Genomic DNA, 22416 nt, shown 5'->3' on the forward strand with positions numbered 1-22416 from the left:
AACATTAGTCACCACAAAAGGACCAATCCACTTTGACCTCAACTTACCACTCATGAGTCCGAGCCTAGAGTTATACAATAAAACTTTTTGTCCAACCATGAAGTCCTTCTTAGCTATTAAGTTGTCATGGAACTTCTTGGTCTTCTCCTTGTAGAATTTGGAATTCTCATAGGCTTCTAAATGGATCTCATCTAGCTCACTTAGTTGCAACTTCCTTTCCTCTCCAGCCTGATCAATAGAGAAGTTGCAGGTCTTTACATCCCAGTAGGCTTTATGCTCTATCTCTATAGGAAGATGGCATGCCTTGCCAAAGACAACCCGATGAGGTGACATTCCTATGGGTGCTTTGTAGGCAGTCCTATGCGCCCAAAAAGCATCATCCAGCCTGGTGCTCCAATCCTTTCTGTTTGGCTGCACAATTTTCTCTAAGATCCTTTTTATCTCCCTGTTTGAAATCTCAACCTGTCCATTAGTTTGGGGGTGGTAAGGTGTGGAAATTCTGTGCACGACCCCATACTTTTTGAGCAAGGCATACATGGATCTGTTACAAAAATGGGTGCCTTGATCACTAACGATGGCTCTAGGGACTCCAAACCTACAAAATAGATTAGATCAAACAAAATCCATGAAAACCTTAGCATCATAAGTTCTAGTGGGTTTGGCTTCCACCCATTTTGAAACATAATCAACAACAAGGAGAATATAAACAAAACCAAAAGAGATAGGGAAAGGCCCCATAAAATCTATACCCCAGACATCAAACACCACACAAAATAACATGGGTTGTTGAGGCATTTGTTGTCTCCATGAAAGTGAGCCGCCTGCTCTCTGACAAGGGTCACAAGTGCTATAGATTCTCCACGCATCCTTGAAGATGGTGGGCCAATAGAAACGACAGTCAAGCACCTTGCGAGCTGTCCTCTGTATGCCAAGATGGCCACCTGGTGCGGAAGAATGACAAAATTGCAGGACTAAGTCAATCTCATGGTCTGGAATGCATCTCCTAATAACCTGGTCACTGCACAACTTCCACAAATAGGGGTCATCCCAAATATAATGCTTAGCATCACTCTTAATTTTATCATTTTGAGCTTTAGATGCTAAGGGAGGAAAAACATAAGCAACCAAATAATTCACAATATTAGAAAACCAGGGAGTGGGGAAGGAATCAGAAATACTATACAGAATGTACAAATGGTCATCCGGAAAATCATCCCAAATGGGTGAGTCCTCAGACACACGCTCAATCCTACTCAGATGGTCAGCCACGAGGTTCTGTGCACTGCTCCGATCATGGATCTCCAAATCAAACTCTTGGAGCCAAAGCATCCACCTGATCAATCTAGGCTTTGATTTAGCCTTCTTCAAAAAGTACTTCAGAGCTGCATGGTCAGTATAAACAATAACATGAGTACCAAGCAAATATGAATGAAATTTTTCAAGAGCAAAAACTATCGCTAATTGCTCCTTCTTTGTGGTAGTGTAATTTGCTTGAGCAGCATCCAAGGTTCTGGAAGCGTAGTAGATCACCTGAGGCAACTTATCAATCTTTTGAGCAAGGACAACCCCCAATGCGTAATTGGATGCATCGCACATTAACTCAAATGGGGTTGTCCAATCAAGTGCCTGAATGATAGGGGTGGTAGTCACCGCACGCTTGAGGCAATCAAAAGCCTCTTTGCACCGGTCATCAAAATCAAACTTCACTTCCTTTTGCAGCAGATTGGATAATGGAAGGGCCACTTTGCTAAAATCCTTGATAAAGCGCCTATAAAACCCTGCATGACCAAGAAAAGAACGAACCTCTCGCACGCAAGAGGGGTAAGGAAATTATGAAATAACAACTATTTTTGCAGGGTCTACCTCTATGCCTCTACTGGAAATGATATGCCCTAAAACTATACCTTGTTCTACCATGAAGTGACATTTTTCAAAATTCAGCACAAGGTTAGTTTCAATGCATCTACTAAGAACTCTATCCAGACTATCCAAACATGCATCAAAAGAGGATCCATAAATAGTAAAATCATCCATAAACACCTTTATGCAGCTTTCTAAAAAGTCACTGAAAATGCTAAGCATACACCGCTGGAAGGTACCAGGGGCGTTGCATAGGCCAAAGGGCATCCTCCTATATGCAAAAGTGCCAAAGGGAAAGGTGAATGTGGTCTTTTCTTGATCCTCAGGAGTAATATGAATTTGTAAATAACCAGAAAAACCATCAAGAAAACAGTAATGAGATTTACCTGCCAAGCGCTCAAGCATTTGATCAATGAATGGCAAGGGAAAATGATCTTTTCTGGTTACCTGGTTTAGCCTCCTATAATCAATGCAGACTTGCCAGCTGTTCTACACTCTTGTGGGGATAAGCTCATCCCTTTCATTCTTAATTACTGTGAGACATGTCTTCTTAGGAACCACTTGGACTAGACTCACCCACTGGCTGTTAGAAATGGGGTAGATGATTCCAGCTTGTAAGAGCTTGGTCACTTCCTTTTTCACCACATCTAGAATGACAGGGTTGAGTCGCCGCTGTGGCTGCCTCACTGGCTTAGCTCTATCCTCTAAAACTATCCTATGCATGCAGGTAGATGGGCTAATGCCAGGAATGTCTACTAAAGTCCATCCAATGAATTTCTTGTGCTTCTTGAGAACTAGCAACAATTTCTCCTCTTGCTCAGCAGCAAGGGAGGCAGAGATGATCACTGGAAATTTCTCCTTGTCCTCCAAGTAAGCATATTTGAGGGTTGCTGGTAAGGGCTTCAACTCTGGTGTGGGTGGTGGTTGAACAGTGGGAGGAACTAGGGTAGGAGAAGAAGAAGGTTCCTCAGCCTGTACCTCATAAAGCAAGTTAGAAGTATGTGTACTTCCTGCAACATGGTTAGTGCATTCTGACTCTAAAAAATCAACATCAAGAGGTACAACACCCAGAAAATCAGAACCAGACTCAAAGTCAGATTCATTCTCAGCATTAAAATCAGATACAGGATCAAATTCAAACTCAGATTCAGATTCAATGCATAAGGAATGACAAGTATGTAGATCAGATAAAAATGGATGTTTCCTACCATGAAGAACAAAATCAAAATCAAACATATAATCATCAACAATCTGATCATGTATCTCAGCACAAAAAACAGAATGATCCTCAGATGGATGTTTCATGGCATCAAGAATGTTAAAATGAACAACAATATCACCAAATTCCATAGACAATGTGCCAGCATAAACATCTATCTTGGTTCAGGCTGTTTTCATAAATGGTCTGCCTAAAATAATTGGAACTGAACCATGGGAAAATCTCTCTTCCATATTAAGAACATAAAAATCAACAGGAAAAATAAGTTCACCAACCCGAACTAGCACTTCCTCTATGAAACCTGCGGGGTAAGCAACACTTCTATTTGCCAAATGAATCACCACATCTGTAGATTGCAAATGTCCAAGAGATAAAGAATTGAAAATGGACAGAGGCATGACACTAATTGATGTTCCTAGATCTAGCATGGCATTCTCAAATTTACTGTTCCCAATAATGCAAGGTATACAGAAAGTACCTGGGTCCTTACATTTCTCAGGAATGTGAGGAACAAATTTACCTATCAATGCTGACACATTTCTGCCCATGCTAATCCTTTCATTGCCTTTGAGCTTCCTTTTGTGGGTGCACAGCTCCTTTAGAAACTTGGCATATCTTGGAATTTTCTTGATGACATCTAGCAGAGGTATGTTCACCTTTACTTTCTTGAAGGTCTCCAAGATCTCTTTTTCCACTTCTTCCATTTTTTTGTTTGGAATTGCTCTAGGTGGGAATGGAAGAGGGATAGGAGGCTGCGGTAAGTCATAATGACTAGAAGAAGGTCCATCTGCATGAAAATTTTTGTTAGGAAGCTTTCTCTTTTGTGCAACTATCTCATCCTCTTTTTTAGGTGTAGAATGAAGCTTGATAGGTTCAGGTTCAGGTGCAGGTGCTGCTATTGGTGAAGGCACTTGAATTTGGTTGCCAGACCTCAAGGTGATGGCACTCACATTTTTCGGATTCTGCACAATTTATGAAGGCAATTTGTCAGAATTTTGGGACTGAGCTTGGTTCAACTAAGTAGCCATTTGCCCCATCTGATTTGTCAGACTCTGAATGGAGGCTCTTGTCTCTTGCTGAAATTGCATATTCTGGATGGTCATTTTCCTTACTAACTCCTCTAAGGAAAGTTGAGAAGGGGCTTCAGCTTCTTGTTGCCTTTGTTGTTGCTGCATTGGAGGAGGAACATAAGGCTTGCTTGGACCAACAACATTCTAGAAAGGAGGGATAGGCTGTTGTTGTTTTGGAGGACTTGTCCATCTCAGATTTGGATGATTCCTCCAACCTGGATTGTATCTGTTGCTTGAAAGGTCCTAATTATTCTGCTGTTGTTGGTTTTGCTGCTTAGGAGGTCTAATATAAATGTTTGCAGCATAAGCTTCAGGTTGCTCATTGACTCCTGATTGATGCAAAGAAGGACAGAGATCTGTATGGTGATTTGCAGAAGAACATAGACCACAAACTCTTGCAATAGGTGCAGATTTCTGATTCATGGCAAGCTGAGTTACTAGGTTGACCATGGCATCAAGTTTTCCCTTAAGCTTTTTATTTTCAGCAGATGAAGATGAATCTATGGCCACCTTATGGACTCCTCTAAGGACAATAGCATCATTTCTTGCACTGAATTGTTGGGAGTTGGAAGTCAACTTCTCAATCAAATTTCTAGCCTCAACAGAGGTTTTATCACCAAGAGCTCCACCATTGGCAACATCAATCATACTCCTCTCCATGTTGCTAAGTCCCTCATAGAAATACTGCAGAAGGAGTTGCTCATAAATCTGGTGGTGAGGACAACTTGCACACAATTTCTTGAATCTTTCCCAGTACTCATACAAGTTCTCTCCACTAAGTTGCCTGATGCCTGAAATGTCTTTTCTGATGGCAGTGATCCTAGATGCAGGGAAGAATTTCTCCAAGAATACCCTCTTAAGGTCATCCCAGCTGAAAATGGACCTAGGAGCAAGGTAGTACAACCAATCTTTTGCCACTCCCTATAGAGAATAAGGAAAAGCCTTTAAAAAGATATGATCTTCCTAGACATCAGGGGGCTTCATGATGGAACAAACAATATGGAACTCCTTAAGATGCTGATGAGTATCTTCACCTGTAAGACCATGAAACTTGGGCAACAAATGTATTACTCCAGTCTTGAGAACATATGGAACACCCTCACCAGGATATTGAATGCACAAGCTTTCATAAGTGAAATCAGGTGCAGCGATCTCCCTAAGAGTCCTCCCACGAGGTGGAGGTTAATCCATGTTCTCAGTATGAAAATTAGTAGTTGAATGCTCAAAATCAGAATATTCAGAATCACCAGCAATAGAATACTCAAAATGCATAGAATGATCAGGATGCACACTATGCCTAACTAATCTATGAAAGGTTCTATCTATTTCAGGATCAAAGGGTTGTAAATCACTTGGATTGCCCCTAGTCATGCACTATATGCAGCAAATAATGTGTTCTCAAACAAGCACCTAACAAGGGGGTAAAACTACAGCTATACTCAAACAATATCCAAATAAGCTGAAATTTTGTGAGAAACACCCTAAAATCATGAAAAGATAGCACAAAATTTTTTAGATAGAAATTCAAAGTCTAACTATGAAAACTGCCTAAGGAAAGTTTAGAAAAATAAGACAATAATACTAAAAAAAAACAAAAAAAAAAACTTAGTAAATGGCTGATTTTTCAAGTTTAAAACAACAACGGACTACGGGTCAATTGCCACGGCATGGGAAATTTTCTTCTACCCCAAATGCATATATAATAATAGTCATTATGATAACCAGAGCAAAAGTTATGGCCGTTTTAAGTTTTGCTAAACACAAGTCCCCAAAAGTTTTGCCTCTCTCAAATTCAGCCACACCAAGTGCTTCTGGTATTTTTCACACAAAATATGGACCGAAAGAAACTACCACACAAAAAATCAGCCAAAAGTAAAAACTCTAACTATCAAAACAAAAATCACCAATTAAATTGCAAAATCAGTCGCTAGTTCAATCGCTAAACACTGTTCACAATATTACACAAAAAAAAGTCAGCATTACACAGTATTACACAAAATCAGTCGCAATTTTGTGAGCAACTGAAATAGGGGAGTGCTAAACAGGGGACGCGACTGAAATGCAAAACAAAACACTACACAAAACAAAACAACGCACTCACACACTAAACAACAGAGCTAGACTCAAAACAACTAAACACTATTATGAACCTTTGGACCACTGCTCCCCGGCAACGACGCCAAATTTGATCGAGACTGTACCCGAATCAACAAACGTTAAAAATGCAGTATCTAGGAAGTGATCCTAGGTCGTCTCCCAACGAGCAATTCTCAACCAAACATTTATAACAGATAGTAATAAAACAGTAACGAATTGGGGGGGTGGTTGTTTGTTTTTGTAAATTAAACAGCAAGCAAATTTGAATTAGAAAATAACAGAATTAAAACATGTTGTTTCCCCTTGATTCACAAGCAAGTCTCTTATCCTAGGTTACGAGAATTTATCCTTAATCAGTTCAACCACTTAATCCAACCTTAAATTAAATTACTAAGCGAAAATTAACATAAGGCTGTCATTATGTGATTAAGCAACACATACACCAATTAATCATGAACGAAACTGATCATTAAGAATGAACGTAATTTAAGCGTAGAGACAATTAATCAAGCACTAATCATGCATGGATTAATAGCAACAAATACAGAGTAATTGGTGAAGAGGAAAAACTGATCAGAATTCAATAGTAATAACAAAACCTCAAAGAGAGTTGTGTTGGATCCTCAAGAGAAAACGACGTTGGAGACTTAGCCTTCCATTAATTATTAGAAAATGAAATTGTAGATTGAAGAAGAAATGAAATTGCAGAAAATGAATTTTATTCTACGCGAACAGTGCACATGAAGAGTAAAAACTGGAATTCTAAAATCCTAGAATTATTCTCCTCTTCCAAAAACTCCTAAACTAAAACCTTGGTGCTATTATATAGGTCCTCAGTCCCAAAGCTTACAAATCTGTTTTAAGTCCAAGCTCATAATTAAAATAAAATCTGGACAAATTGGATGAAATAAAATCTAGATAAGATAAGATTAGATTGGATGAAATAAAATCTAGATGAAATAAAATCTGAATAAGATAAGATTTGATAAAATAAAATTATCGGCTCTCTTCAAGTCCAAGCCCAATTTCGGATTCAAGCCTAATTGCTTATAATTCTCCTGAAATTAAATTAAAAACACAAAATGAGTCAAGTAGGCCCAAATGATAAAACTGCATAATTAATTTGACAATTAAAGCTAATCAATAATTAAAATGGTGGCAAAAAAGGTTAAGAAATAGGAGAAAATAATGACACATCACTGTCCAAGAAACTTGAAGCTTTAACTAAAACACTAAGTACGTTGCCAACTCAATTGCATGTTGGACAACCTTCACCCTCTTCTGTTTTGCAGGTTGCAGGTTATGTTATATGTGGTGGAGCACATGATTCTGGCTGCTGCATTCCCACAGAAGATAGAACACATGAAGTGAACTACATGGGGAACCAGCCAAGACCAACCTTTAATGTAGGTGGATATTCTGGATTTCAACATGGCCAACAATATAATCCGCAACAGGGACAGTGGAGAACTCACCCTGGTAATCAGTTCAATAAAGACCAGGGTGGGCCATCTAACAGGCCACAACAACAAGGGCCTAGTCTTTATGAAAAAATGACGAAGCTGGAAGAGACTCTTGCTCAGTTCATGCAAGTATCCATGTCCAATCAAAAGAGCATTGAGTCAGCCATCAAGAATCTAGAAGTCCAGGTGGGACAATTGGCAAAGCAACTAGTAGACCGATCGTCAAGCAGCTTTGGAGCCAACATAGAGAAGAATCCTAAGGAGGAGTGCAAGGCTGTTATGACTAGAAGCAAAATGGTGAGCATGAATGAAGGTGAGAAGAGGATAGGTGAAGAAAAACAACAACTGGTGACTGAACCAGAAATTGACCTAGTGGTAGAACCTTTGAGTAAGATTGGGGAAGAAGTGGAAGCAGAAGATGATCAGCAGAAGGAGATACCAATAATTGTGAGTGAAAAAGAAATAAGTGAGAAGGAAAAGAAATAAAAAGAAAAATAAAGAGAGAAAGAAAAAGAAAATGAAAAAAAATGAAAAAGAAAAAGAGAATGAGAGAAAAAAAGAGAAAAAAAAAGAGAAAGCTCGTTTCCTTGGCTAGAGTAAAGAAAAAGGAGGCAAGTCCTAGCAAAAGGGAGGAGGTGCCATATCCATTGGTACCAACAAAGAAAGACAAGGAACGACATCTGGCTCGTTTCCTTGATATCTTCAAGAAATTGGAGATTACTATGGCCTTTGGAGAAGTTCTTCAACAAATGTCGTTGTACTATAAGTTTTTAAAAGATATGCTCACACGGAAAAATAAGTACATTCATAGTGAAAACATTATTATGGAAGGAAACTGCAGTGTTGTAATTCAGAGGATTCTTCCACCTAAGCACAAAGATCCTGGGAATGTGACTATTTCGTGTGCAATTGGTGAAGTTTCTGTTGGCAAGGCTCTTATTGATTTGGGAGCCAATATTAATTTGATGCCGCTTTCCATGTGTCGGAGGCTTGGAGAGTTGGAGATAATGCCGACTAGGATGACTTTACAGTTAGCAGATCGCTCCATCCGCAGACCCTATGGAGTGATAGAAGATGTTTTGGTCAGGTCAAACACCTTATCTTTCCTGCTGATTTTGTGGTAATGGACATAGAGGAAGATACATATATTCCCTTAATTCTGGGACGTCCATTTATGGCTACTGAAAGCTGTGTAGTAGACATGGGAAAGAAGAAGCTAGAAATGGGCATTGAAGACCAAAAGGTTATCTTTGAGCTATTTGATGAAGAAAGGAAATTGCTGGACCAGAATGTTTGTCTAGAGGTGAAGGAGAGTGAAGAGAAGGTTCTGAAGGAGAGAACCAAGCTTGATCCGGGCTGACAAAGACTTTTGCATCAAGCTAATGACGTTAAAAGAGCGCTTACTGGGAGGCAATCCAGCCCTTTTTAATTCTATTTTTCTTGCATTTAGTTAAGTTTGATTGTTTGTCATTGTTTGAATTCAACATGTTTAGTATTGGAAAAGGGGTAAAAACGATTTTGTGAAGTTGTGGACAGAAAAATAACTTGAATTTTTTTTTTGTTGTCCACTCGCTAAGCACACTCCTCGCGCTAAGCGCCATCTTCTTCACGCGCTAAGCGAGCTATTGTTCTCGCTAAGCGCATTGACCCCTGATCATTGGCTGTATGGTCCCGCTAAGCGCATGACCTGTGTGCTAAGCCCAATAAGCTCTCTGTCCATTTAATTTTTAGAATTGGGCTAAGCGAGTTATCTCTTTAAGCGCACAAGTTTTGCTCACTAAGCGCACTGACCCGCTAAGCGCTATTCTTCTCTGTCTGATTAATTTCAAGAATTAGGCTAAGCGAGTGCTCTCACTAAGCCGAATTCCTTCTCTGTTTGGAATAGCACTAAGCGAGACGGACGCGCTAAGCGCGGGCCACTACTGCATTTAAGGAGCATTTTATTCGCTAAGCGCGGCTTTGGCCCGTTAAGCAAGAGTTGCAAGACCAATCAAAGTTGCAAAACTCGCCCAGCGCGTACCTTCGCGCTAAGCCTAAAAACTTCTCTGGAATTTCATAATTTTTGTATTGGGCTTAGCGAGCAGATCCGCTAAGCGCATGAGCTTTAAAACTCAAACGTCATGTTGACTTGCTTAACGAGTCCATGCGTTAAGCGAGTCATTCGAAACTACCAGTAAATAAGGCAACTGCCTTAGGCAGTTGCCATTTTACTTCCTGTGAGCATTTTCACCCTCTGCACAGCACTTCAATCTCTCTGCATTGCCTGCCTTTTTGCTCCCTCTTTGCACTCATATTCCACAGCACAAGTAAGCTTCTTAACTTTGTTCATTTTATTTATAAATTTCAAACTTTAGGCTAGTTAACTTAGTAGTGTTAGGTTGAATTTTTGTTCTCTTAGGATTGTTGTTTGTTAGACTAGAAGTAGGGTTTTATTGTGGATACAATGTGCTTGTTTTGATTAGGGTTAGATGGCCTAATAGGGGCCTAAGTGGAGAGGTGAGAAGCCCCTACTTTTTCTGGAAATCGCGATGAGCGTGCTAAGCACCTTGCTGCGCTAAGGGAGTTCATCGCTTCTATTGAACATCTGGATTTCCAGATGAACTCGCTAAGCATGGCCCTGTCCCGCTAAGCTCGTTCATCTTCTCTTATTGAAAATTCAATTTCTTATGAACTCGCTAAGCGCATATGTGCACTAAGCGAGTAATGTGTTCTTAGACACTTAGAAATTTTTGTGTTTTGTTGTGCGCTAAGCGTGCCCAGTCATGCTAAGCGCAATTATCTCTATATTTTTCAAATTGTTGGAATTGGTCTTAGCGAGCTTGCTCGCTACCCAATGTTGTTCAGTAGAGTAGTTGTGCTAAGCGCGCCTTGCTGCGCTAAGCGCAAATCCTTCTCTGTTTTGAAAATTCATGGAATTGGGCTTAGCGAGCCTACTCGCTAAGCCAATTCTACAGAAAAAAAATTGATATGTGTTCACTTGCTAAGCGCGTGGCTATCGCGCTTAGCGCATGAGTCATTTTTCCTAAGGCACGCTAAGCGAGTCACTTGCGTAAGCGCCCAGTCTGATTTTCAGTCTTATTTTCTGCTTTTTAATTTGAATAAATTCATCTCTAATATTGTGTTTTGATTCTTTTGTATTGCAGATGGCTTCCCGTAAGAGAAAAGCCACAACTTTAGCGTCTCGGGATGGTTATGATAGATCAAGATTTGTATCACAAGAGGCCTGGGACCGTTACTTAGATAATGTTCTTGCCAGGAACATTCTGACAGAAACAAATGTCAAGTTGTATATCAATGAGTTTGATGATTTCAGAAGAGAATTGATTAGAAGAAACTGGCATAAAAAACTGACTAACTTGACCGAGAGAAGCATTGATGTGGCAATTGTGATGGAATTCTATGAAAATCTTTATGTCCCAGACGACAAGTTTCCCAAGCAAGTTAGGGTTCGAGGGCACCTGATAAAATTTGATGTTAATTCCCTCAACACCTTTTTGGAGACTCCAGTGGTTGTGGAGCAAGGGGAGAGCTTGCCCTTTTACTCCAGGTTTGCTATACTGAGGCCTAATCCTCAGGAGCTTGCAGCCTAGTTGTGTATCCCTAGGAGGGGATTTGTTCTTAATGCCGAGGGTCTGCTGTGGAAGCTCTTGAGGAAAAATCTTACCACTCTAGTCCAAACCTGGAGTGTTCTATCTTATTCTAACTTGGCCCCAACATCCCATACTTCTGATCTTAATCTGGATAAGGCCAAGTTAGTCTACGGGCTTGTCATGAAGATGAATATGAACTTAGGTTCACTTATTTCTGGTCAGATTTAACTTATTGCTCAGTCTAACTCCTCGTGGCTTAGATTTCCAGCCCTAATTACTGCCTTGTGCAATGCCCGAGGAGTCACCTCAGATTCTCTTACCTTTGAGTTACTCAGCCCAGCCATTAATTTGGCTTATATTAAGAAGAATTGTCTTTAGTCACTTTTCCAGGAACCCAGAAATCCAAAGCTAGAAGATCTGAGGCCCCATCTACATCAGCTGGCCCTGCTCCCCCTGCATCAGCTCCATCTACTTCTGGTCTTCCTTCACCACCAGCAGCTCCAATTCTTTCAGGTCCCTCCGCTCAGAGCTTAGAGCTTTCCTTGTCTATGCTGCAGAGCCTGCATCTGGGCCAGCTCCTGATCATGCAGAGTTTGCAGGATATGGTCTAGCAACGACCAGTTATGAGCATCGAGGAGTTTCTTCAAAAGGTGGCCTACCCAGGAGTCCAGCCTTTTCCTTCAGGAGGGGGTGAGGCCTCTGCAACCCAGGAGGACGACATTCTAAAGGCCTCAGAGCCCACTCCACTTGAGCCTTTCATTTTTTAGACTGATCTAGTAGCAGCTACCCCACAGGTGACACCAAAGCCTTCCACTACAGTGTTGGACATGTCTTCTTCTCAACCTGAGTCATCTACACCAGTGCCAGACCTACCTCTTCCTTAGGATTCACCATCAGGCACTCCTGCACTGGGTCTGAATGAGCATGCCATGGACTTTGCACAGGATCATTGACAGGATCAGGATTTTTATTTCCCTACTTTTTGAATAGTTTTAATATTATCTCGTCTTTAGTACACTTTATAATTTAGATTTATGTTTATGTTTCAGCTTTTAAATTTCAGTTTATAGTTTTTATTTTGGTTGATAGCTTGTACAAAGCTTAATTGAATAGTGCATTTATATTATCCAGTGGTTGATACTTGATTTTGGAAGTAAGTGTTTGTGATTGGTTTGAATTAATCAATTGTATGATGTGAGTTAATTGAAATGCGTGGATCATATGCCTTGAATGAGCATGCAATCATTAGAAGAGAAAGAACATGAAATTAGGATCATGACTGGAAATGTTAGTTGGTTTGTCAGGTTGATTTTGAAGCAACACATTAGCCGCAACCTGGTGAGAGTGTGATCTTTAATTGTGAGAGAATGACTAAAGTTAAGTAATGGTTTTTGCTTGAATCTCTGAGTATGGAATGAATGTGTAAAATTGAAGATGATGAAGGCCATGTTTTGATTGAAGATAGCCACTTAGCTAAAAAGCTTACCTTGTGCATGATTGATTTATCCCTTGCACCCATTTTGAGCTGAAAGTATGATTGTTTGATTGAACCTTGAGTCTGTACAGTTTATCTCCTTCTACCTTGTCTTAGATGTTAGGAGGGCATCATTCATAAAAGGAAATTTTGGTTCAAAGCAAATTTTCCCAAATTTGGGGGAATTATGGGGTGAAAGCTTGTAATGGTAAGAAAAGAGCAACACACACAGTCATCTAATAAGCAGCAAGTATTTAAAGAAAAAAAAACTAAAAGTATAAAATAAAAGTGTGTGTGCTGCTATTTAAGAAAAAGAAAAACTAAGTGCGGAAAGGCAAGTAATAGAGTTGGAATAAAAAGAAAAAGGTTGATCTATGGATGAATGCTCTCTTAGAACCTAAGCTTTTGCATCCTAGAAAAACCATGAATTGATTGCAGCTCAGCCTCGTTACAAGCCTAGTAAAGTCCTTCGGATTCAGTTTGTGTGTTCTTGACTGTATGATATGAGATGAAGTGCAAAGATTGAGACTTATGTTGGTTGTTGATTGATGGATAAGCCTAAACACTTGTGCTTGAGTGAAACAGTAGCTGTGAGGCTTTGGTTAATGATCCTTCCTTGATATTTTTCATTCTTACTACCTTATTTCATCTGTGTTCCTTAATAAGCATGTTCACATATTGGAAAAGTTGCATGTCTTGTGAGAAGTTGTGATTGAAGCATTATATGCCATTCATTTCATGTGATTGAATTCTTTGGAGCAAACACCTTGTAAATAACCACTGTGATTTTGTCACTTGAGGACAAGTGAGTTGTTCTTTCTTTGCTTGAGGACAAGCAAAACTGTAAATTTGGGGGAGTTTGTTAGCCGTCTTATACAACTAACTTTTGTATAGAAATTTTTTACAAAATGTATATATTTTCCCCAATTTATGGTTCTTTTTGTAGGATTGTAAATAAATTTTTCTTTGTTTTTATTTGTGCTCAGTAGAAGCCTTGTGTATGGAATTAATGTCAAATTTTCTTCAATTTCAGGCAAAAAGGAGTTATTTTGAAGAAGTACTAAAGTTGATGTCTTGCTAAGCGGGCTCAATGCGCTTAGTGAGTGTCATCCGCTAAGCGAGGTATCAACACGCTTAGCGGATAGGAGGAATCTGGAAGGGAATCTGTCACGCAGGCACGCGCTCAGTGCGTCATCATCTTGCTCAGCAAGTTGTTTGTCACCTTCCAAGCTTAGCGCGAGTTTGGCGCTGAGAGAAAGTTCACTTACTTGCGCTAAGCATGAGAATGGTGTTGAGCGCGATGTCAAAATCAGTGAGCCCTTTTTTAAGCCTGGCTTGCGGAAAATGAAATAGGTCTAGAGAGAGCGCTGAATAGCCGTAAGAGCTTGAAGAGTGAAATACACAGAGGCAAAAAACAGAGCAAAGAAGCCAAGTTTTGATCTTTTTGGAACATTTGTGAGTTTTTGAGTGATTGTGAGGTTCCTAGAGGTGGAGGAGACATCCCCACTCCTTTGTAAGCAAGCAATTTCTCTTAATTCCTCTTCTTCATTGTAAAATGAGCTTCCTTGCTATGGAAGGCTAAATCCTCAGTTGGGGATTCTTGCTGAGTGATTGATGTAAACTCTTTCCCTATCTAATTAAGGTTGTTTGATGTGTTCATTGTTTCTATCAATACTTTATTATTGCATGCTTGTGGCTTGATCACCCATATGTGTGTACTATTAAGGGCTTTAACATTGAAAGATGTATTGTCTCCTTAGAACTTGATAGAGCAGGATTAGGTTTCCGTATGTCTGGACACGGAGTGCGGTAATTTAGTTTTTATTATGCTGTGATCATAAAGTTGTTCAATTAAACTAAGTTCAACAAGAGACATCTGTGAATGAAGTTTAATTAGAATTAGGCTAAACTCACGAGACATCGGTGTTTAGTACTTGAGCCTTCAGCATAGAACACAAAAACATCTTTAATTAGAGAAACATCCTCAATTGCATCAATTTTCTCAGTAAGAGGACCCAACACCTTTAGATATCTATTTTCACACACTTACCTGCTCACGTTTATTGCTTTGTAATTAGAATTGAATATACTTTTACTTTCAGTCACAATCATGATTTTTGTTTGCAAATGCCTGCTTACTGAACAAACCTTTACCAAATTAACAAGTTCCCTGAGTTCGATACTCGGTTCACACCGTTTTAATTATTTACTTGACGACCCGATGCACTTGCCGGTAGATTTTGCATCCACACAAGCAAGTAGTATCCCGAAGGGCGAAACACCTACCTTCACATATATGCATTTCCAAAGCATTTTCGCTAAATTTACATACATGCATATTCAAGTATTTTGCTACCTAAATTACCATTTTATGCATATTCAAGTATTTGGCTACCTAAATCATCATACAAATTAACAAGGTATCTTTGCTATCTAAATTAACATACCAATTAACAAGGTATTTTTGCTACCTAAATTAACAAGGTATTTTTGCTATCTAAATTAACAAACAAATTAACAAGGTATTTTTGCTACCTAAATTAACAAGGTATTTTTGCTACCTAAATTAACATACAAATTAACAAGGTATTTTATTCAAATATATATATGCACACTTGAGAGCCAATTTCATGCCATACTACAGAGAGGCACATGAGCATGACATTAAAAGGATATGCATGGCAGTGTTAAGGAAAACGAAACATGCAGCGTGTCTGCTCCGTGCCCCTATTTCAGGAACCTAAATGGGAGGAACTAAAAGGCATGTAGTGATAATTCCCAAGGCAGTCATATCTAGCTTTCAATGGTCTCTAGAGATATCATTCCCTTTGATATCAATATTGTGGTGGTAGGGACTACCAGCGACAATATATTATCGAAGAGAAAAACTCTACATGAGGCTTTACTGTCATCAAGCAAGTCAAAGACTTAGCATGACCACAGATTCACCTCTGCTTCCTATGTTCCCACGGACCCGAGTATAGGGCCTTTAACAAACTCACCGTGTGTGCGAGAAAGTGTAGGTGTTTGTGTGCATCAAATGAATAAATATTTATCTCATGCATACATTAAAGCTAAAATATACTAAAAGCATTCAAGAGTTATATACAAGAACATAAGAGAAATAAAGGGAAACCAACAAAAGAGAAAGTCATGGATAAAAATGCACAAGATTAAATTGCCTAACTCTCTAAAAAAAAGTTCCCCAGTGGAGTCGCCAATTGTTGCAACCTACCCTTTAGCGGGAGGATGACACGAGGCTCACGGGTGCGTCTTCCAAGGAAGGAAAACACATGGAGTCTCCACCATCGTTTATTCGAGGAAAACGTTAGGAAAAACCAAGAAGTGGGTCTACAAATTTTAAGAGTAAAAGGTTCGGGAGTTGTTCTTATGCATGGGGAAGATATTAGCACCCCACGCGTCCGTCACAAGGGACGGCAGCCTTTAATCAAATGTGCAAAATCATGACTTTTAATTTAATTTAATTTATTTTCCTTTTTTTTATGTTTTTTACCTTTTGGGGTCGACAAAAGTGGGGCTTTTGCTCCTACATATCCTCAATTGCGATGAGGAACTTAGACCTACGTAGTTCTTTGGAAAGCAAGAAAATTATGTGGGGTGTTGATTTTAGACTTTTAAATGGTTTGTTTTAACTGATAATAGTAAAAAACGACCGTTAAGGCATTGGACCTTGAAACGGTTTCAAATGACCTTTTTGCAGGCAAAAACTTGATTTGTGAGTTGATTTTAGCCTTAGTTTCACTTGGTTATTTCTCAACTCATTTAAAGAGAACTTTCAAAGTAAATGTCTGGTTGAAACTTTCCTTTTTGATGATTAACTGAGGTTACAACATAAACGATCAGTTGAATTTTATTTTAAAGGTGATTAAATGAGATTGCAACGCAAATGATCAGTTGAAATTCATTTTGGCATTGATTAAGTGAGGTTACGGCTTAAATGATTGGTCGAAACTCGTTTAAAATGAAGAAAAAGAATATCGAAAGTAGACGAGATGAAGATGAAACATACAAAGGAAGAATGGACCCCTAAGGGTGTATAGAATGAATTCAAAGCTTCGAAATCGAAAACTAACCGGTCAAAGATTGACGAAAGATGAAGAACGAACGAAGAACGGCGAAGAATGGTGAAGAACGTTAGCAGAATTGATCACGGAAACGTCACAGAAGTTTTACGGAAGCACCTCGGCTTGGATTTTCTCCTTCTTTCTCCTTCTCCTCACTAATGTTAAGTGAAATCTGATTGCCAAAGGGGCTGAACCTCTTCCCTTCAACCTCCTCCGCCACTTTATAGCAAAATTAGGGGAGGAGGTTGCTGCCCAACTCTCCTAGGCAAGCTGATGGCTTCAACTAGAAGCAACCTTGCTCACCCAGGCGAGCTATTGCTTCCTCCAGAAGATTCCTGATGGGCCCAGGGCTAAGGAACACCCCCTAAATTGATCAGTTCACCCCCATTTTGAGTTTTTTGGCTTATTTCCTTCTGAAGCATCATGAAACCTTATGGATCGCACGACAATTGGCTTTAAGCAGCTCAATGTGATCGACAAAAATTCGCATGTCGACAAATAATTGTCCCCAGACAAAATTAGGGTATGAGACATAGTTCAAACTCCACTGGTACATATATGATTTTAAATGTCTGTTTTAATGAGATAATTATTCATATGAACATAACATATTAACATTATTATTTTGTGATATTTATATGATGCATGAGATGTGATAACGTGTTGTCTTGGGATTATGAAAGTGTGATGAACTATGTGTAAGTGGCAAGTTGAGTATGTGTTAAATTGTGAGATCACACATGTATGGAGATGTTGTGTGCATTGAGTTATGAGCTATGAACCATACAATCACACGATTGTGGGTCCTTTGAGGACAATGAGTTTTTGCGCGATGAGTATTATGATGGAATCCACTGTGGAAACCCGACGAGTTGAATCACTTTGAGGCACAACGAGTTAAAATTATTTTGAGAAAAAATGAGGAGTCGTGTGTTTTGTATAGTTCATAGATAGAGTTTGTAGGTTAAAATGTTTTCTCGGTTGTACTTGAATCAAGTAGGAGATGCCCTCACAAACTCTTCGAAGTTTAGGCCTTGGGGGTAAATACACCCGGTTTAAGTGCTTCGTTAAGCCTGTGCTGATCCCACATGGTTGGAGCATTCTTGCAAAATAGCGTGTTCCTGACTGGTCTTCCTATGATTTTACCTGGTGAGAGTGACCTGACTGACTAGTGTATGGTCTATCTTGTCATGTACTCCTAGGCATGGTACCACATTGCATCTAGGATTGAGTCTTAGTATATTTATTACATAATGCTTGTGTATTGATCATTATTGACTGTTTGAGTGATATTGTGTTTTGATCCTTGAGTACATGAATAATGTGAAAATGTGTGAGACGTGTTGTGTTAAGACATGATGTTATACGATTAGTGGTGGAATGGCGTGAGTTGGGTTTAAGTAAGCTGTATTTCATTTATATGATATGTATATCTACATGTCGTCTTGTATCTCTCTATTAGCTAGGAATATGATAATTCACTCCCTATATGTTGTTTGTGTTTGGATCCTGTGATGATCTCAAACATTGTGTGTGTGGGAGTAGATGGTTACGTGGATGGCTATGGAGAACCTCATGCTAGAGGACGCTGGGACACTATACTCTGACAGGATGTGACATCGGAGCTTAGGGTTTTGTGTTGTTTTATCATATGCTAGTTTGAGATATGTAGTTGAACTTGATTTACTTCTATGTTTCTCATTGGAATTTCAGTTGTAATACCGGTACGGTCTTTGTTTGGAGCCGAAACATGTTTTTATATTCTTACCAATAATTTTTAACTTGGTTAATTGGTGAATGTGAACCTTTTACTCCATTGAGAATTTTTATATTATGAAGTAAATACTTTTAAATACTCCCGCTATTCTATGTTTCCTTTCACTATATGTATGTCGGGGTAGAGGGTGTCACACTTGAACTCTAAGCAAGAAATGCCATCATGTGTGCCATGTTTGAAGAAGAGTACACTAAGTTCACAGTTTCAAAAGTGCTAAAGATATATGGGACACTCTTGCGTTAACGTTTGAGGGTTCCCTTAAGGTAAAAGGAAACAAACTTAGTCTTTTTACTCGTAAGTATGAAATGTTTAGTATGAATGAAAGCAAATACATACAGAGTATGTTTGGATGGTTTTATACCATACCAAATGAATTCAAAATTCATGGCAAAACTTATGACAACTATGATCACATTGATAAAATCTTGAGAATTTTGGCTAGACAGTGGAGACCACAAGTGATTGCACTGACAACAAGAAGAAAGGCAAGAAAGGCTTTATGTCAACCAGGGAGGATTTGGACGACACATCTTTAGAAGAAGAAGAGGAGGAGGAAGCAAATCTATCTTTGATGGATGATATTGTAACTGAAGGATAAAAATCAAAACATGATGATGAGGTAGATTTCGATAACCTAGAATTCTTGGGAAAAGCTTATCATAAACTTCTTTCCAACCCATCCATTCTCTCTAAACCTTACAAAGTTTTAAGGAAAATTTTAAAAATTTATCCAAAAAAACATGAAGAGCTTTAAAAAGGTTTTAAAGATAAGACTAACAGTTCTTTTATAGAAAATGTTCATGTTTAGAAAGCTTATGAAGCTATGAAAACAAAAGAGAGTAAGCTTTGGCTTGAAAAGGAAAATTTGTTGAAAGAACAAAATGTCTTAAAGGAAATTGTTTCTGGTTTGGATAAGGAACTTGAAACTCTACAAAAAAAATTTAAAGAGCTAATTGGTGAGCATAGAGCTTTTAGTGCAGATAGACGTGAGCTTTGGATGAATAATGCATGCCTACTTAAAGAATATGATGACTTGCAAAAGAGTAAACATAATATTCGGGTAGAATGTGAGACCTACAGATGGCTAGTGAAAACCTTAAATGTAAAGCTTTTGAAAGATGTTTCCTTAAAAGGTCAACCACATAATGTAATAAAACTTCATGAGGCAGTTGATGCTCTAAAGAAGAATCTAGCCAATTTTTTTTTGGAGGATATGAGAACCTTGACAAAAGTTTTATTAACAAATATAGCCATAGATACAAGGGTAGGAAGTTTGTTCATGATGATATTGTGATTGCTGTTAGATCTCAAGAATGATTCACTTATAAACACTACTAGAAAAAACATCTTCAACGATAGTTCTTAGAGACATTCGACGACGGTTTTGAACCGTCTTTGAAGCCAACATCCTAGAAAGTCAAAACTTTTTACGATGGTTCCCAAAAACCGTCTTAGAAGGGTACAATTTCTAAGATAATTTTGTCTAGAAATCGTCTTAGAATGTTTTTTTAAAAAAAATTAAAAAAATTGAGAATTCTAAGATAGTTCTTTCTAAACCCGTCTTAGAAACACTTTCAAAGACGGGTTTAGAAAGAACCATCTTAGAATCATTTTAAAAAAAAATTGATGAGGATTATAAGACAACTAAGTAAATTTTCTAAGACGTTTTTTTGAAAAGTTAATAAAATTGAGGATTCTAAGACGGTTTTTCCAAAAACCATCTTAGAAAGTAGAATTTCTAATTCAGTTATTCTAAGAATCTTCTTAAAATGTATTTTTTTAAAAAATAAAATAAAATAATTTAAAATTATGAAAATATTATTATTAAAAAAGCATATACTAGTATTAATTATGAAAATAATTATTTTATAATTATGTACATTTTCTCTTTAAATTATACTATTATAAATTATAAAATCATATACTAGTATTAATTTTCTATTAAAAAGGTATATACTAGTATTAATTATCTAAGGATTCCACTTCACCCACTAGTTCCACTAGTATTAACCATAGCATGGCTTATGATTTTAAAATTTGTCATATCCCTATGCCAGTGTGATATCATATCCATGTCGTATTTTGTAACCATACTTTCTAATTACTAAACAATCATTACTAGGCCAAGAGACTTTTATTCTATGAGTAAGGTTTATGACAAAACCAAGAAATATTGTACTTACATGCTTAAATACCCAAACAGTGAATTCCATTCCTAATTGCTTCAACCTTGATGTGGTACCATTCCCTATTAAATTCAACAATATGGCAAATCAAAGACAAGGATTGAAAAATAAAAGAAAACAGTAGAAAAAAGTCAAAGCAAAAGAAAATCTGCACAAACAACCCAATTATTGATCCACACATCTTTGAGTGTGTCTCATTATTTTGATATTTTGATAATGAAAGAAGAACTTTGTTTAGAACAACAAAGGAAAATTGAAATTTCTAAACCTATATGGAAGAGAAGAAACTTTGTTAATATGAAAGAAGCATTATAACTGTTGCGACCTGCCCTCTGGTGGGGGGGCGTGAAAAGGCCTCTCGTATGGGCCAAGGGTGCGTCTTCCACTGAAGGAAAACGCGTGGAGTCACCACCAACGTTTATTTGAGGAAAACGTTAGAAAAACCCAAAAGATGATGGTCTGCGTATTTTGAAAATAAGGTTTCGGGAGTTGTTTACGCATGGGGAAGGTAATAGCACCCCACGCGTCCGTCACAAGGGACGGCAGCCTCTAATCGAGTGTGCAAGACATGACTTCAACATTATGTATTTCCCTTTTATGCTTTTTTATGTATTTTTCCTTTTTTATGTTTTTCTTTCCTTTTTATGTTTTTTACTTTTTGGTGGTCGACAAGGGTGTTTCTCTCGCTCCTACGTATTCCTCAATTGCGATGAGAAAATCAGACATACGTAGTTCTTTAAGAACTGAACGTTGGTTAAGTTGTTTTTGTCTTTTTAGAAAGATTGATTTTAGTTGCGAACAAAAGTCATTTAAGGCGTTGGACCTTGAAACAATCTTTTGATTTTTTTGAAAAGAGGAGATTCATTAAGGTGTTGGACCTTGAAATGATCTTCTCAGATTTGATAGGCGAGAATCGTTAAGGCGTTGGACCTTGAACATTCTCTTGATTTTTTTAATGAAATGAAGAAGTTTATGAGTTGGTTTTTATTTGGTTTTGGCTCATTAATCTTCAATCCTTTTTTAAAGATAACTTGCGGCGTTATTGACCGATTAAGACTTATTTTACATTGATGGAAAGAGTTTACGACACAAACGATCGGTCGAAAGTTATTTAAACGGTGATTAAGTGAGATTACAATACAAACGATCAGTTGAAATTCATTTAAATGGTGATTAAGTGAGATTACAACACAAACGATCGGTTGAATTTTATTTAAATAGTGATTAAGCGACATTACGGTATGAACGATCGGTCAAAACTCGCTTAAAACAAAGAAAAAGAATACCAAAAGTAGATGAGATAAAGATGAAAACATACAAAGCAAGAATGAACCTCTAAGGGTCCATAGAATGAATTCAAAGCTTTGAAATCGAAAACTAACCGATCGAAGGACGATGAACGATGAAGAACGGCGAAGAACGTTCACGGATTTGGTTATGGAAACGTTATGGAAGCGTTACGGAAGCACATCGTCCTTGATTTTCTTCTTCTTTCTCCTTTTTTTCACTAATTTTAAGTGAAATTCGCTTTCCCAGGGTGTTGAACCCTTTCATTTAGCCTCCCACACCCTTTTATAGCCAAAATAGGGGATGAG

At 38.2% G+C, this 22416-nt stretch overlaps 1 non-coding gene across 1 annotated transcript; it reads left to right on the plus strand.

The window, feature by feature from the left end:
* The first annotated feature begins 4855 nt into the window (after positions 1 to 4855).
* On the plus strand, positions 4856 to 4962 carry LOC114368686. Its single transcript, XR_003657387.1, has one exon. It is a non-coding gene; the product is annotated as a small nucleolar RNA R71 (small nucleolar RNA).
* The last annotated feature ends 17454 nt before the right edge of the window (positions 4963 to 22416 follow it).

This window comes from Glycine soja, chromosome 1 (genome assembly GCF_004193775.1).
Source record: "Glycine soja cultivar W05 chromosome 1, ASM419377v2, whole genome shotgun sequence".
Classification (NCBI taxonomy): Eukaryota; Viridiplantae; Streptophyta; class Magnoliopsida; order Fabales; family Fabaceae; genus Glycine; species Glycine soja.